This window comes from Hevea brasiliensis, chromosome 11 (genome assembly GCF_030052815.1).
Source record: "Hevea brasiliensis isolate MT/VB/25A 57/8 chromosome 11, ASM3005281v1, whole genome shotgun sequence".
Lineage (NCBI taxonomy): Eukaryota > Viridiplantae > Streptophyta > Magnoliopsida > Malpighiales > Euphorbiaceae > Hevea > Hevea brasiliensis.
Window position 1 is genome coordinate 8,959,948 of NC_079503.1, and position 18,036 is coordinate 8,977,983.

Below are 18,036 nucleotides of genomic sequence, written 5' to 3' on the forward strand. Positions count from 1 at the left end.
ATTGAGAGGTGTTGTTCTTTCTGAGTAGTCTAAAGATGGGCTCAGCTTTAGCAGTGAGATTGGAAATAAATCTTGAAATGTAGTTCAGCTTCCCCAGGAAACTGCGCACCTCCTTTTCTGTTTTTGGGGATGGCATTTCTTGAATGGCTCGAACTTTGTCTGGATCTACTTCTATTCCCTTCTCACTCACTATGAATCCCAACAACTTTCCAGATCTAGCTCCAAACACACATTTGGCTGGGTTTAACTTCAACTGATACTTCCTGAGTCTTTCAAATACTTTCCTCAGCACTTGTACATCACTTTCTCCCTTTCTGGATTTTATGATCATATCATCCACATACACCTCTACTTTTTTGTGCATCATATCGTGCAATAATGTGACCATTGCGCGTTGGTAGGTAGCCCTAGTATTCTTTAACCCAAATGGCATGACTCGATAACAGAATACTCCTCACTGTGTGATAAAGGTGGTTTTCTCTTTGTCTTCTTCATCCATGGGGATTTGGTTGTATCCGGATGCCCCATCAATACACGAACATCTACCCAATCCTGCAGCATTGTCGACTAGCACATCTATGTGTGGGAGAGGGAAATCATCCTTTAAGCTTGCTTTATTGAGATCCTTGTAATCAACACACACCCTGACTCTCCCGTCCTTCTTCATTACTAGGACCACATTAGTTATCCACTGACGATACTTGACCACTTCCAAAAATCCAGCATCATACTGCTTTTTAACTTCATCCCTAACCTTGAGCAGGGTGTCGGGATTCATTCTTCTTAACTTCTGTTTTACCGGAATTGTCCTGAGGATTAGGGGAATTTTGTGCGTCACTATGTGAGGGTCTAAGCCAATCATATCGTCATAGCTCCATGAAAATATGTCCAGGAATTCTTTGAGCAAACTAACCATATCTTCTAATTCTTCACTACCCACAACCTTAAGTTCCCTTCTCATTTCTTTTGTGCTTAGATTTATGGTGTGCGTTTCGTCCCCACAAGGCACTAGGGAAGGTTCATCTCTTTCACCCCTTTCCTCTGTAAGTTCCTCTTCAAAATCACTTAAAGTAATGGCAATTATGGGAGTTTCAAAATTAACAAGAGGAATTTCTAAGTCTATTGAATTATTAGGCGTTAATTGGTGACTGGTCCTGAAGAAACGAAAGTGGAATATATTATAAGAATGGTTTTCAAGAGAAAAAGGAAAAGAGAATTGGATGCAAAATGCGCTATTAATTCATTAATACTTGAATCATAAGAAAAGGGTCCATTCACAGCATTGCACTTGTCACCATGGACAAAATGATCAAGTGAAGATAACAAAATGTACTTTACTCGAGATTAAGCACAGGAAGGTCCTCTGCTTCCCAATTATCCAGTTCTTGCCCCTTAACAATTGGCGAGATCGGGGCTTCATATAGGGAGTCCAGTTGTATGACATCAACAAATGGTTCTTTAGGAAACTCTTTGCTTTCATCCCCAGGTTCTATCATATTCACGCCATTGCCTGTACCATGATTGGGCAGGGAGTTTGAAGTGACATTGGGAAGTGAACCATTCCCTTCAATCTTAAGCCACCCATTTCTGATCAGGGCCTGTACCCTTCCCCTAAGGGCTCCACAGTTGTCGGTCGAGTGCCCAAATGCCCCTCCATGATACTCGCATTGGGCACTGGCATCATACCATCTGAATTGGATCGAGTGGGATTGGCACTATTTGATTTATACCGACGAGGCATCGGTATATTTCACTAAGTGGGAGGGGAAGAGGTGGCTCAAGGTTTCTCTGTGGTCTAGGATTATTTTCGGGTGGTCTTGATTGAATAGGTTGAGGAGGTGGTCGGGTTAGTAAGCTGTTTGTGGCGGGTACTGTGGGCATGGATGAGGATAACTTGGGAAATGGGGTGGAATGTTTGCAATTGTCGAGCCATGAGAAGGAGGATATGGCCAAAAATTATTCTGAGGGAATAAGGGTTGGGTTTGTCGAGTGATGGAATGCACATCACCTTCTTTCTTTTTATCGATACTGGCAGTCTTCTTTGCAGGATTCTCAGTCAACTCCTGCAATCGTCCTAACCTGAGGTTAGCTTCAATTCTCGCACTAGCTTGAATGATGTCCGAGAAGCTGTTGGAGGTGTTTCCAATCATGAGGTTGAAATACGGAGCCTTCAATGTCTCAATGAACAAAGAGCAGAGTTCATTGTCAGTAACCGGAGGATAGACCTCCGCTGCTTTCTCTCTCCACCTTTGGGTATACTCCTTAAAGCCTTCCCTTTCTCTCTGCATCAGATTTTGGAGGTCTCTCCTCGTGGGGGGGACGTCACAGTTAAATTTGTACTGTTTGAGAAAGGCATTGGCCAAATCTTTCTAGGAGCGCAGTTTGCTCCTGTCTAACTGAATACATCATCTCAAGGCTGCCCCGGAGAGACTCTTGAGGAAGAAGTGGACCAGGAGTCTATCATCTTCTGTCAGGGCAGAAATCTTGGCAATGTAAGTAGCCAGATGGATGCCGGGGTCTGAGTTCCTGATGTATTTGTCGAAATTCAGGACTTTGAATTTGGGTGGTACTACCACATCTGGTACCAGTCTCAGCGACGATACATCTACTGAACCGTACATATTTAGGCCCTCTATTACTCTTAATCTCTCTTCTAAAGCAGACAACTTCTCATTCTCTCTTATTTTACTTTCTCCTCCTACTGCATGAGCTATTCCCTCAGTTGGGAAATGAGGGGCAGGATGAACTGGAGGGATCGAGATTGAAGGGTGTGGCTCGACATTTGGGACAGCCGGGTAGTAGGAGAAGGTAGGTCATTATTCAAGGAAGTCGGATTGACAGTGATTGTCGGATCCGAAATAGGTGGTTGAAAATTAAAAGAGGTTGAAACTTGGTGAGAATCAACCGTCGTAGGAGGTGGGGGAGGTAGTGGCAAGTTTGGCTCTGATGCAGATTCTGGACTTGTTCCTGGTCTTCCATTAGATTCTTCGTTCGTGATCTTGTTAAGTACACTCGTCTTGGTTGAACTGCTTGTTTGGTCAGGCTTGCTTTGCTAGAAGCAATGTTGATTTCCTGTGTGAGAAAAAAAGGTTTTTTAATGAATTTCGAATTTTGTTAAAATTTAAAAGGTCTTGATTTGGACAAAGGATACGGTGGCATCTGAAAGCCAGGAATGAGATCTGCAGGAGGATAATTGCATCAACTTTATCATGGCATCACTCGATAGTCTGATGGTAAATGACTGGATTGAATGCGTGTCTATGATACTTGTCCATCATAACCCTAACGAGGATAGTTCCTACGCAAGTTATACTATTCATTCATAATTTTGCTAAACAATGGGCCAAAGTTATTTTATTAATCTAATAGTTCATAAATAGCACTCTTTACATTGGCCTAGGCTCAGGGAGACTCTTTATAATGTAATGACATTTTTTGAGATACTCATAAAGCCTTTCTTCTTGTCTGGCGGGGTCGAACATCTTCGGGGCATACTCAGATTCTGGCAAGAGCTCTTGTTTCCCCTGTGTTATCATTCTCTCCAACTGGTCAACATTTTCTCTTAGCTCTTGAAGGAGAGTAGCTTGTCTTTCTTTTTCCTTTCTTTCTTTAGCACATTCTTTCAGAATATCATCGATAAGTTGTGCATGCTCCTTCAGTTCGAGCTTCTTCTTTTTACCCTCTTGTTTATACTCTTCCATGAGTATCTCTTGGTACTTCATTTTCTCTTGCAACTCATTATTCCAAACTCCTGCTTCCTTTATTGCTTTTTGGAGAAAGATCTTTTCCCTTTCCCATTGCATCTCCTGCTCCTCAAACCCTACTTTTTCAGTCCTGAGCCTTTTTACCTCTCTTTTGAGAACTTGCTGTTGGTCCTCTAACTGCCTTACCCATTCTTGTAATTGCTGGTTCTTGGTATCTGCCTTTTTTAGAGAGTCGACCAAACGAGCGTTAGCTTCTTCTGAAAGGATGTTCCAATGGGGGATGTTACCTTCGAGTTCCGTTGGCTCGCAGCTAGCTATCCTTGATCCCTGCTGGCCCTCCATTTGAGATAATCTTCTGTAGCACCCGGACCTTTAGGCGATCTCTCCATCATAGTGACACTCTCCCAGGATTTACGGGCCATTTTCAATTCCTTATTATCGAGCTCATGATAGAAGTGACTTTGATGGTATTCTTCAACACTGAATATGAACTGGGTTGAGCCGAACTGTCTCATTACCAATGCTGGGACGTAACTTGTATATCCGGTTACTCTGATCAAAGATACTGAATAATTACTTCCCATGCTGAACAAAATAGTTAGACCTGGCGCCCACAATTTCCTCCATCAGTAGTTGTGACTGTTGAAGCTTAGAATCCGCTCTTGCCACTGCAGCTCGTCCTTTGGGCTGATTACTAATCTAATCATTTTCTCAATAAGAGGCTGGTCTGGGTACCAAGTTAACCCCTTTGTCTCTATAGGGCACATGTGATTGATGATCCAGAGGTGCAACAATTGAGAACAACACTTAATGGATCCCCTGCCTTGTTGTCTATAGTAAGTAAGAGTCAACAAAGTCTCTGCAAGGATGGCTGGTATTGGGTTAACCTTCTGCTTTTCTACTGCCCAGAAGATCTCCGTGACACTGTAGGTTATAATTCCCGAAGGCCCAGGGAATAAGATTAGGCCATAAATCCCAAAAGCTAGTGCTAATGAAGCTTGCCCCCATTGTTCATCTCAGATGTACAGGTCCAACTACTTTTTAAGGTAGGTCCAATACCACCCGTGTGTGTTCCCTTTGATAGTTTCTCTTGCCTTCGCTTCCTCTGGGGGAATTCCCAACACATGCACAAACCGTTTCCAAGTCTGCCTATGCTCGAGGTGTAGGTAGATTTGATTCTGTGCCACGTAAGGAATTTCCAATAGCGCCTGATATTCTTCCATAGTGGGGGTCGTATCGATGTCGTTGAAGGAGAACACTCCATACTTGGGGTTCCAAACTGACAGCATGGCTTTTAGCACTAGAATTTGAACTTTGACCCGTATCAAGGTCACGATCCTTCCATATTTTTCCTTGAACTTTGCCTTGACGTGATTGGGAAGCGACCTCCAACTACTAGATAGACTCTCGAGACCGGTCATTCTAACCTCGACTTTGCTTAGGTCCAATGGAGGTAACAGGCTAGTATCTGCCCTGGTGACATCACTTTGCAGGGGCATTGAACTATGAGGTGGTCCGGACCACGGTTTAACATGCTGTTCTGGTCTAGGAACTTCTTCCGCCGACTGACTCGAAGATGCCATGTTAAAATTGATGCTTCTTCTTTTACAGACCTTAATTCTGTGATGCCTGTGTGAGAAAACTAGTTAGCAGGATAAATTCAGGCAATTTTGAATTATACTGTTGGCGGGGTGATACCTACACATTTATCAAAGTAGGAAAATGTGTAGATCCTCCTAACGGTATAATCTAAGATTACCCTCAAAAGTAAAAACATAAGAAAACACAAACAGAGTAAGGTGAGAGCAAGTATGTCCCTTTTGTCCTACAATAAGGAGAATCCTAGTACCAAGTAAGTGCTATCTAATTGAATAGTTCTATCTTATGAGGTAGTTTGCTACGGCATTCAGCTACTATGATAGTTTAGCTCAAGGTCTAATTTTCTGAAAGCCACAGGTTCCCAAATTGCCCCTACTGTAAACAGTAAAGCCCCATTCCATCACCATGATACTAACGGGAGAGTTTCATGGGTATCATAGTAAATAGAACGAGTTTCAATCTGAGCAGAAGCCTTCACGGATACTAACGGGGTAAAATCCACGGGTACCGCTACATGACTCCCTCCTACTTTCCTAAAGGGTGAGAAAGCCTGGGTATTAGGCTGAAGTGTATGAGGATATTGTGTAAGTACTCAGTGTATGAAGGGACATATTTACCTCTTCCCTTCGTGAGGGGGATAATTTGTTTGCATTTTTGTTTTGACGAGAGTTGCTGTGTGGAATAAGATGAGCAAAAATGGTTAAAATAATAACAAATTGATATATCAAGACTTTCGAATTTTGCAAATAAAAACCCCCCCTAATTATGATTTCAATTCATAAGAGCATAAAACTAGATCTACTCTTGGACCTCTAAATGATGAGTTAAAAAAAAATCCCCAGTAGAGTCGCCAAGCTGTCGCAAGGTATTTTGCGATCGCCTGGACGAACACTCACCGAAGTGGGAAAGAGTGAGGAGTCGCCACTTTAATTTTGAGGGGAATTAAAGAAAACCTTTTGTGAAAATAAATTAAAAGAAACCACTTCGAAAATAGAGATTCCAGGTTCGGGGTCCATATACGGGCGGAGAAGGTGTTAGGCACCCCGCCTCGTCCCTCAATGAGGGTAAACAGATTTAATCTTATGCTCTTTCATAAATTAAAAGGGGAATTAGGGGGCTGGGATAGTCATGATGTTAATCCTTTGTGCAAAATGAAGGACTGTTTGATATTTCACTTATTTTGAGTTGCCCAGGAACACAAGTTCATGAGATGGCCCTTTGGTGAATAAGTGTTTGAGGGAGGTTGTCTTGTGTATTGGGGTCATGTCATTTAGTTTGAATTTTGTTAAGAGAGCTCGGGCAAGGAACTTTTCCTTACCTCTAGATATATTTTATTAGGAGTTTTGAGTGGGAAATTTCGGATAAGAACTCTCCTCCGATCTCCCTGTTTTAATTTAGGCGAGAATCAGGTAAGAACTCTCCCCGATCTCTTAAGGTGTTTGGTTTAAATTTTGATGAAGGATCTCAGATAAGAACTCTCCTCCGATCTCCGTGTTTTTGTTTGAAAGAGCATCGAGTAAGAACTCTCCCCCGACCTCTTAAAATATTTGGTTTAAGGTTTTCAATGAAGGATCTCTTATAAGAACTCTCCTCCGATCTCCGTGTTTTTGTTGGAAGGAGGATCGGGTAAGAACTCTCCCCTGACCTCTTAAAATATTTGGTTTAAGGTTTTCAATGAAGGATCTCAGATAAGTACTCTCCTCCGATCTCCATGTTTTTGTTTGAAGGAGGATCGGGTAAGAACTCTCCCTTGACCTCTTAAAATATTTGGTTTAAGGTTTTGAATGAAGGATCTCGGATAAGAACTCTCCTCCTATCTCCGTGTTTTTGTTTGAATGAGGATCGGGTAAGAACTCTCCCCCGACCTCTTAAAATATTTGGTTTAAGGTTTTTAATGAAGGATCTCGGATAAGAACTCTCCTCCGATCTCCGTGTTTTTGTTTGAATGAGGATCGGGTAAGAACTCTCCCCCGACCTCTTAAAATATTTGGTTTAAGGTTTTTAATGAAGGATCTCGGATAAGAACTCTCCTCCGATCTCCGTGTTTTTGTTTGAAGGAGGATCGGGTAAGAACTCTCCCCCGACCTCTTAAAATATTTGGTTTAAGGTTTTCAATGAAGGATCTCGGATAAGAACTCTCCTCCGATCTCCGTGTTTTTGTTTAAAGGAGGATCGGGTAAGAACTCTCCCCCGACCTCTTAAAATATTTAGTTTAAGACTGAGTCTTTCACCGATCTCGTATATGACTACCTTGTCCGAGCTCTTTGGCTAGCTACATCCGATCTCTCTCGGTTACTAATCTGAGGTCCAACCTTATTTCGGTTCCCGCTTTATTATGCTATTTCCTAGACTTGCTTAATAGCCCAACCTCATGACTTTTTTCCTGATTCCTTATTCATTCTTTGATTATTTTACTTATTTCAAAAGACACTATCACGTTAGGATATTGTCACCAACACTTTGCTAAATTACCTAGAAGCTACTTGTAACCGAAATACCTATATTCGAAGGAAATAAAAACTAAGAGAAAATAAATAACGTGAACTGGAGAATAGAAAAAAGTAAACTCAAGAGAGTAATTTCTGGCCTAAAGGATCCACATGGAGATTTTTAGTGTAACTAAACTTAATGAGAATTTTGAGAATAAAAGCAGAGAATGTAAAACAAGAGCGTTGAGAAAGGTGACAGTCTAGATACTTACCTGTATGAGGTCAAGGTTATCAAACTGACTTTGGAGATCACAAATATTGTTACGTTGAAGGCTGATGGTTCCGAGACCAATGCTTACTTTTAGATTGTGAGAACTAGGCTGAAATGCAGTTAAGTCGGAGTTACGGCTATCTGGTTAGAATGAGGTCAAGCTGAGAGAAGAATATGTAAGTGATAGGGTGATGAAGACAAGGATGAACAGAAATGGTATAGTAGAGTGATGAGCAAACTGAAAATGAAGGATTTTAGGGTTCGAAAACTCTCTATTAATGGAGATACTAGAGAAAACTAGTTTCTGAAGTTTCCTAATTTTTATGCAAGCTTAGAATGGCAAAGCAACAAGACTGAATTAAATTTCAGAGCCTTTCCACTATAATCACCACCTTTTTTTTATCCATCCCTTCTACAGTATTGCATGTAGGTATTTATAGGGAACGGGTGCTGCTAATGAAGGGTCAAGATCTCCCTTTGAGGAGACGGAAGGTTTGCATTTAAAAGGACATAATCCGATGTCTGAAAATTAAAGAGAATCAAAATGGATGGCTGGGATCCCATCCAGAATATCCGTCCTTTTTCTTCCTAATCCAACGGTTCAGGATCCTTCCTTACAATATGGATCCAATGGCTGAGAATAAAAGGCGCCAAACCTGTAGTCTGTTTTTGATCCAAGGGCTCCGAGTTTGTCCTTGCAAGTATGATCAACGGTGAGGATTGTGATGTACAGAACTGTCATAACTGTTTTTTGGCATCTGTCAGCAATGTGGGTGATTCTGCAAAAGAGGCGTGCGGTGAAGATTTGATCACGCCTATAACGCTTTAACTACCTCGGCTCTGATTATGTAGAGAGTTATTGGAAGTCATCTCATCCTCTCCTTGCTTTCCGATCTCCTATTCCTTCCGATCTTATTATGACCCCTTTTCCGATCTCTCATATCGGGCCCCTCTCCCGATCTCTCCCATTCTAGAACCTTCCCTTCTAACTGATCTGCCTCAGTCAAAGCATTTAATTCTTTGATTACTGATGCATCCGCTTCGGTTTCCGTAAGTAAAAAATGCTCAGGCCCCCGTTATATATGCCTTAGTGCGAATCTCTCCCACATTACTTTTCTCCTTTTTCCATTTCTCGCTTCTCCTGTTCTAGTTTCTCCGGCAACATTCTGGCCATGGCGACCACTTTTGATCTTTTTTCGACTATTCTCTTTGCTCCCCGACTAAAAATTTATGATCCTGGTGATCGGAGAATCATGGGAACCACATCTAATGATAGTGAGAGAACTGGACTAATTTACCGATTAAGATCGAAAATGTCGATCGTACCGATCTCGAATTAGTCTACCGATATAATCGGTGAACTGATTTCAAGCGAGAGGACTGCTAATTTCCCTTTTAATATCGGTGACCGCCTCTTGAAGTTTATTTGGCTCCTCACCACATCGGGCGTCCCGACTGCAGCTCGATTCTGGTCGATGACATCGATGATGACTCCGCTTACCATCATGAGAGTCATAGTCACTCCATCTGAGCTGCACATCTATACGGTGCCTATGGCTGGCTTTCTGATCAAACACATCTTTTGATTCAGCCACAAGACTAGGTTTTGACATAAGTCCTTACTAGGTAGGATGTAGTGCTGATCTTTAGAGATCGCCCAAATGATGTAATCTGACCTTTAAAGGTCCTTAATGATGTAATCCGATCTCTTGAGATTGCCCAAATGATGTAATCTGACCTTTTGCAAATGAAATGAAATTTTATTTGACAGTTATCATTTAATTATTACCTTGATTAATTTTCGATCTCTGATGTGCATATCCGATATGGTTCCTAACTAAATCACCCTTAGCCGATCTATAACTCTGAACATCCGCCTTAATTCGACGATCTTAGCCAGTCGATCTCCTTTTATTTTATTTATGGTGTTTCTGGAATCTTCCTGCGACGTGTTAGGAAAGCGGGTGGATTCCCCTAACCGATGCGTCGCTTGGGACACTGTGAGCATTGAATGCTCAGACGGGTATAAATAGGGGAAGGGTCAGTCAGTTGCTCCCTTATGTCATTTTCAGCACTTTGCGAGCGATTCCAAAATTCTCTCATTTTTTTAAGTTTTTCCAACGCTGATCACATTCCGGTAAGGGTTTTGATCTGTCTCTTAGTTAGACTTCTTTTTGATCTGTCTCTTAGTTAGACTTCTTTCATTTCTTTGAAAATGAGTGGCGCCGTGGGTCAGAGAGCGGCAAGCCCCCCCTTCCATCCATGTCTCGTGGTCATCGGATGAAGTCGAGGTGATTAGGATGAGTGGGCGCCCTGAGCCTCCTATGACCTCTATTTCAGCCTGTGGTCAAGCAGCACAATCAAGACGAGCACATTCCTCTAGGAGAGAAAATCTTCCCGTGGATGAGTTGTCGTTGATCCTCCAAGAAACCGATCTGCAATCGATCAGTCAAGATTAAAACCTTCGGACCGACTCATACGAGCTTATCAGATGCCATAGCGATCTCCGAGCCGATCACTTCTTTGAAAAAAATGATGCGATCATGATATATGAAGAGCAATTAAAAGCTGGGCTCCGGTTTCCTCTTGACAACTTCTACAAGGACGTTCTGAAGTTCCACCACGTATGTATAGCCCAAGTACATCCGAACTCATAGCGAATTCTAGTGGCTTTCAGAGGCTTATGTCGAGCCAAGAAGCTCGAGCCTACAGCAAAGGTTTTTGTCGAGCTGCATAGACTTACTCGTTAAAAGGACGATGAGTATTGGTTCTTCCAAGCCAAACCGCGCTGTGAGCTTTTTACTGATCTCCCTTTTTCACTGAAAAATTGGAAGAATCGCTTCTTTATGTTGAGGAGCAAGATTCCGAACGGTTTTGTTGGTTTCCCACGCAGCTGGCAGCATCTGGGCCCATCAATTCCAAAGAGGATTGCCCTGAGTAGGGACGAGGGTGCCATGGTAATGGAATTAAAGGATTAGGCGGCTACTCAAAAGTATTCGTGCCTATATGCTGTTATGGCCAAACTGAGATGGTGGCTGATGCAGATGATCGCCAATGAAAACTATGAACTGCAGCTCTCTAACCTCAGACCCGGGACCGGTATAACCTCAATCTTTAGTCTCCCAGTTTAGGTAATCTCACTAATTGTTTTTCTGTGCAGAAATAGCTGGAGGCAAAAGCACAAAGGAGAGCCGCAAGCGGAAAAGAGAAGTCTCCCGAAAGGTAAGAGAAATGAAGATCGCCACGGCATCACAGACGCTAGGGCGAGATTCAGGAGAAGTACTGGGAGACTAGTCCCAACCTTCTAGGCAACCGGTCTCAGAAGTAGAAGTAGCTCCTTCTCCTCCTCGACAAGAAGAGCCACCACCTCCACCTGTTCCTTCTAGTGCGGAAGGTGAGCCTTCCCAACCTACTGTGAGGACCCTGTCTCGAGGTGCCCAGGTCCTTATTCATTCCTTAGAGAGGAACCGATCAGTTCGAGAGAATCTGGGCTTGGCCAAGGTTCTACGAGCTTCCATCTACCTCCAGGAGGATCAAAACAGGCTGATCCCGAGTAGTATTGACGATCTCCTGGCCCAAATGATGAGTTTGAGTGTAGAGAACCTGGTGAACCAGCATATAATCAGGGAAAAAGCTCGTCTTCTGAGGCAAGAAATTCTAAAAGCGGTCCAGGACGCAGCTTCTGCCCAAGCCCAACTTTCATCCGCCCATGACTACATTGCTGAAATCGAAGGTCGGATGAAATCCTATGAGGATAAGTTGGCTGATCAGGCTCGTGAACTTGGGGAAGCTCGGGCGCTCCAAACTGCTGACGTTGCTCGCCTTACCGAAGAGATCAAAGCAAAAGAAGAAGAGGCTGTGACAAGGGAAGCTAGTGCCTATGTGAATGCCCACAGCGATCTTCTGGCTGAGCTTAAGAGGCGTTACCCCGAGGAAGACTTTTCGTGGATAGTGGATCTGGCTCCTCAAGACGAAGAGGAGAGCGAGGAGGAGACAGAGAGAGATTGAGTGAAATGTCAATGTACCTGGAGAACTGGCTGGGGGTGACCTTCCAGCCGAATGACTTGTAACCTTTATTTTGATATGAAATGAAATCCCTTTTGTTCAGTTTCTTGACTAGATCAGAAAGTATCCAAATCATATGAGTGCTTGATTATTTGAACGTATCAAACTTAACAGCGATTATTAATCTAAGTATAAGAGGTTGGAAGAACATTATGACCATGAGATCGACCTAAGCCGTGACCAAACACCGGATAGAACTTTAGATCATTAAAATTGGAAACTTAATTTGAACACTTAAGATCGGAAACATCATTAAGTCGGACTGAAACCTTAACTTTATTAAATGATTTTACACAATATTTATAAAGGAGAGATCAGAAATAGGACTGGATGGCATGGGGACCTGATATTGGTGTGATCTCCTTTGCTGAGAGATCGGAAAGCATTTGACTAGAAGCGGGATCGGTTTATTTCCTAATCAAGTTACTTATAATCGAAGAATGTCAGTTGGGGTCGATTTTCAAAGTTCATTGACTTTGGTGATTGGCCAAAATATGGTGTCGACAGAAATGATGCAGTTTCTCGAGAGAAATTGGAAATTTTTAGGTTCGATAACCAAAGTCCAATACTTTAGCAGCCATAGTTGTTATTAGACTAAAAGGGGTCGAAATTGGTTCTGCTAGTCTTATTTCTCCTTTTATCTTAAGGCTCCAAAGCCTATTTTATGATCCAAAAGTACCTAGATGATTTATATTAAAGGTCCTTCACATGTTTTTAGGGAGTTTAGGATATAGAATTGATATGTTTGTTGTTTTTCCACTTGATCAGAGTTGTTGATCAAGGTTCAAAGAAGTCGAGCCCTGAGTCACTTTAATGTCAAAACATCCTAGGAAGCACACATGAAGTCAAGTCTACCTGCCAGATCTAGGAGAGTAAGAGTAAATGGATAAATTCTATAAGAGGTAAGTATAAACTGCTTAAATTAATTTCAAATGCCTTTTAATTACTTTAGTTGCTACTTTAAGCGTAAACATGTATCATGAAATGCATTGATATTAGGGTGTAATGCATTATAACCATACTTGATGTAATTGCATAAATGTTTATGATGTGAGGTACATTGTGGATGACCCACTGACTCCCAAATGGTATATAATATTATGTTATGTATGTTATGGATCCAAAAATCTAGGTGAGGTCCCTACGAGGTGCTTGATATATGTCACATGATATGTTTTAAGCAAAAATACTGAGAAGCCTTTGTATGGGCCGGGCACATTAGATATATTAAGTGAAAGTCCTAAGGAACCTCTATATGAGTTGGGCATATCGAATTAAAGGTGAGTCGCTAGTAACATGACTACCATGTTTGCATATGTTTGATGAAATGATGCATTCATGTGTTTGATACTCATATATATGTAATACAATGAATGATGTAAAAGTTTTAAGTATTTTATGCTTACTGAGCCTCTCAGCTCACCCTCCCAACCAAAACAATTTTTGCAAGTAGCAAATGCACAAGAACCTAAGAAGGCTTAGACTGTAAAAGAATAATTATGTAATAGTGTAGATTTATCTAAGTTGTGTATTATGTATAAGTTTTAGTTCAAGTATGTAATTTGATTATGATGTATGGTTATGTAATGTTAAAACATATAGTAATCTAACGGTTATATGTCTTTGTGTGGGCATGTGTAAGTAGTGTATGTAGAATGAAAATGTCGTTGCTAGTAGGTTGTTTATATGCATATGTAGTGACTGGTTTCCATTATATTAATCTGGAAGAGCATAATGAATATGAAATGTTACATAAACTATGTAATAATGGAAGAATAAAGTGGTGTCCTAATAGTTACATTAAACTTGAGTAATTTAATGAAAGTCTACTGCGGTAATCAAAGACCCTCTTAGGTATTTAATACCAAGGATAGACTTAATGTTCACAAAAAAGTAAAGTTAGTGTGATTAATAGGATGTAAATAAGTAGAAATTTTTTTTGACCAAGTGAAAAAAGTTCCTTAAAGGAACATTTCCTAGTTTATGCATGATAATGTTGAATAGCCATAACAGAGGTAAGAAAGTAAAGGTCCTTAGAATGCTCTTCCTAAGGAAACAATTCAAAGAAAGTTATTTAATTTATAGCTGTCATGCAAAGGTTAGAGAAAGAGCTAAATTTTGTATAAATGAAAGAGGTTAATTTTGTATAAATGAAGTTTAGTACAATAATAATGATAATGAAAAATAAAAAAATAAAAAAAATTTCACATAATGCACTTAAAGTTTTAAACTCTTTCTATTAAGTCTGAGTCTTAGGGAGGTAAGAACCTCCTTTAGAGTCTTAGGGAGGTAAGAACCTCCTTTAGACTTTAAGAAAAATTTCAAAGTAGTTATGTGGGCCCTTAGAAAGTTAAAGTCTACAGTCTTAGGCTTGCTAGGGGTTCCGACAACCTCAAGCTGACCTATTCACTAATGCTAGTTATTACCCTTTGGCTGGGTCGTGACACAAATGATTGAAGAAAAGCCATCAAAAGACTTTGTAGAACAAAGGGATTATTTTGAATTTGACACTTTTGAAAGGTCTTTTATTATGGTGGATGATGAAAAGTTTAAAGAAAGTGTTACAGGGAAAAAAATAAAGCAATGTAGGTTCCAATAAAGATTGAAATTTTCTCTAATGATTTCTATAGTGTTTTTGTTGATTTTGTTTGTCTACGTAATTTTAAGGGTATCAAGGAAGATGCAAAATTGCTCAAATCAATTTTGTTCAAGTTAATCTTATTGATACCATTCAAGAAAAAGATATGATATGATTTTCTAATTGAGATTTTAATTCTTCGACACTTTAAAGTTCGAGGCAGAGTTTATCTCAAGTGGAGGAAAATGATGTTGGAAATAGTTGTTTGATTATTATTAGGGCCAGAAATTAACTTGAGGCCGAGTTTTCTTTTTGAAGTATGAGTGAATGATGTGGTGCTAAGTAAAGAGAATTACGTGAAGCCCACTTAGACAAGAATTTCTATTTTTATTTGGATTCTTTATTTTCCTAGAGAGATTTTATTCATATTTCTTCGTTTATTTAAGACTCTACAATATTATTTCTATTCAACTTAGAACTTTTTAATTTATTGTTACTTAGGTTAGAATTTTCAAATCTATAAATGTCCCTTCTATTCTCATTAAGTAAGTTTTTCAAAATTATTCAATGCGATTTGCTTCTTCAAAAAGGCAGTTTGCTTTATTTTAGATTAAGTCTTGTATTTCTTAATATCTTGGATTAAATATTGATTATTTTCAAAAGTTTGATCAAATGTCGATCCTTTTCCGTATTAAATAATGTGACAGCATAACACAATCCAATTAACAAGAAATTGTAAACAAAAAAAACATATTCATATGTAAATGGAAAATAAAGCTGGAGTTTCGCTATTTCAGATGATTGGATCTGATAAGAAACTTGGCAAGTTTGTTCTTGGACGCCTAATATTCACAAAACAAGTCTTGGTAATAAAATCCAAAAGAGACCATGAAAGGCAAATTAACCGGAGAAATTAAGGCTCGTAGCTAGGTATCAATAAGCACCCACTACCATACCTAAATCACGAACAATTATTACAAAATCAAATTTTCTAATATGCAATAAGCTTGCAACCCAAAATTTAACACTCAAAAGCAAATTCAAGTGACAATAGTGTCCAACCTTATTGTACAATATAATAGGCTAATAGCTTAAACACATTATATTGGGTGCAGGATGAGTTGAGCTCCATGTTGTGGGTAAAGAGTTATGTGACGACAAGGAGCATGAGAGTAAGAGGGGGAAAGCTCGAACCAGAAATGTTGTAGAATCATAGCTAGAGCCATCTTTTCTTCTATAGTAGCAAAATTTTGGCCTAGGCAAATTATAGGCCCCCAACCAAATGGATAGAATGCCATTTGATCCTTTGACGCATTTGAAACCCCTTCAGCGAATCTCTCTGGTCTGAATTCTTCCACATTGTCTCCCCAGTAATGAGGATCATGATGAACAAACAATATGGGCAACAAAATCTCAACGCCTGCTGGAATGGACATTCCTTTTATGTTGGTTTCCCGGAGAGTGTGTCGAAACAGAACAGTCACTAGTGGATATAACCTCAACACCTCATTTAGTATCATTGAAACCTGCAAATGGACTTCATAAGTTAAATGAAAATGAACTGATAAAACATGGGAAATTGGGTTTTCAGAAACAAGTACTCACGATTTTGAGCCGTTTTTGATCATTGACATCTGGTGTTCTCTTGCCACAAACCTGTAAAACCTCCACTCTTGCCTTTTCTTGCCAGTTTGGATTCATAGATAAAACGATCAATGTCCATGTGAGCCAATTTGCCGTGGTCTCTTGACCAGCAAAGTAGAGTAGCTTGCATTCCTCTATTATATCCTCAGTTGTTATGTCATTTTCAGACTGCTTTTTGCACTGCAGCAGCAAGTCTAACAAGTCTACATTGCTGGACTTGGCCTGCTCTTTCCTGTGGATCATATCCCGTAATGTTGTTTTGATCTCCTCGTCTATAGCATATCTCCTCTTGTTCTTTTTAGTGGGTATAAATCTATATGGAGCAGAACAAAATTGATTAGATTTCCAAAGGAAAATTGGTAGTTAAACTTGGATTGCAGGATAAGGAATTCAATTCACCTTACACCAGGAAAGTAATGGAGTGATGAGCTTCGAGGACCAAAAGAACTTGCTCTTCTTGAAGTTGAAATATTTTCTTTCCCTCTTTGTAGTTGCTTCCAAAGGCAGTTTGAGCGATTACATCACCGGCAAGAATATGAGATTCTGTTTTAACATCCAATTCACACCATCCTTGAGCACTCGTTAACTCGTTCCACCGATGAATCAGATCACAACAACTCCTTGTAAATGCTGGGATCATACCCTGTTTATAAGGACTGATCAGTGATCAATGTCTAAATGGTCAAATCACTTTCCAATTTTAAAGAAGTGTGCACAGATTGGTATTGACTGTACCTTTAGTTTCTCGAGATGGAAAGCTGGTGTTATCAGTTTTCTGCGTTTGGCCCATTTCTCTCCTTCCAAGCTTGAGACTCCTCGTTCTAAAAGATCCACAAGGGGGTTCACTGGTGGCCTTACAAAGTGACCACTCTTTTCTGTTAACACCCACTTGATCAGCTCTGGCTCTGCCAGCATCAGCCTTGGTCTTGTTCCAAACCAACTCATGGAGACCTTCCCTGTTTCCACAATATCATATCATTAGCCAGCAACTGGAAATTAACTAAAACACAACCCAATAAGTCCAAAATATTTATTCCAAGATTGAGAATCCCAATTTTAGATAACCGCAAATTTGGCGTAGATAAATAAATAAACAACCATTTTGTATAGGTTATCTTAGTTGCATACCATAATTCTTCACCATTGCATCAAAGAATGGGAATACACGTGGAATAATTGGGTCATTTAGAGAGATGGGTTTGGTCACTGCTTCCATGTCACACCTTATAATTTCTTTCCTGTCACCATGTATAGGCTTGTAAGAAGTGCCTCTGATCCCTTGCCCCCTTAAATGCTTCTCTATGCTTTTTGGCTTCAACCAAATAACATAGGCTACTTCTATTAGAGCAATAGAGAGTTAATAATACAAAAGAGAAGAGCATAGTTTGGAAAATAGAAACCTCCATTTTTCCTTTGCTACAAACTGCTAACTGAGCTTGTTGGAGGAAATGAAACCCAAGAGGTGATGGATTCATAGGGTTTTGTCAGTTCGAGTTTTAACAATTTTGATTTCTTGTTTTGAAAAATGTTAATTGCAGAAAATCTCTTACCACTCAATCACTATATTGGAAACATCTTGACCAATTAGGATGATTGGGGACCAGGGATTGTTGGTGAATATAGCCGATACGATTCCGTTTTCTTTATATATTTTAATTAATAAAATATATATGATATATTTATTTTTTAAAATCGAAATTTTATAAAATATTTAAATTTTATATTTAAATAAAATATAAAAATATT

At 40.0% G+C, this 18,036-nt stretch overlaps 1 pseudogene; it reads right to left on the reverse strand.

The window, feature by feature from the left end:
* Positions 1-15,648: 15,648 nt before the first annotated feature.
* On the reverse strand, positions 15,649-17,711 carry LOC110662233 (cytochrome P450 CYP72A616-like; annotated as a pseudogene).
* Between the last annotated feature and the right edge of the window lie 325 nt (positions 17,712-18,036).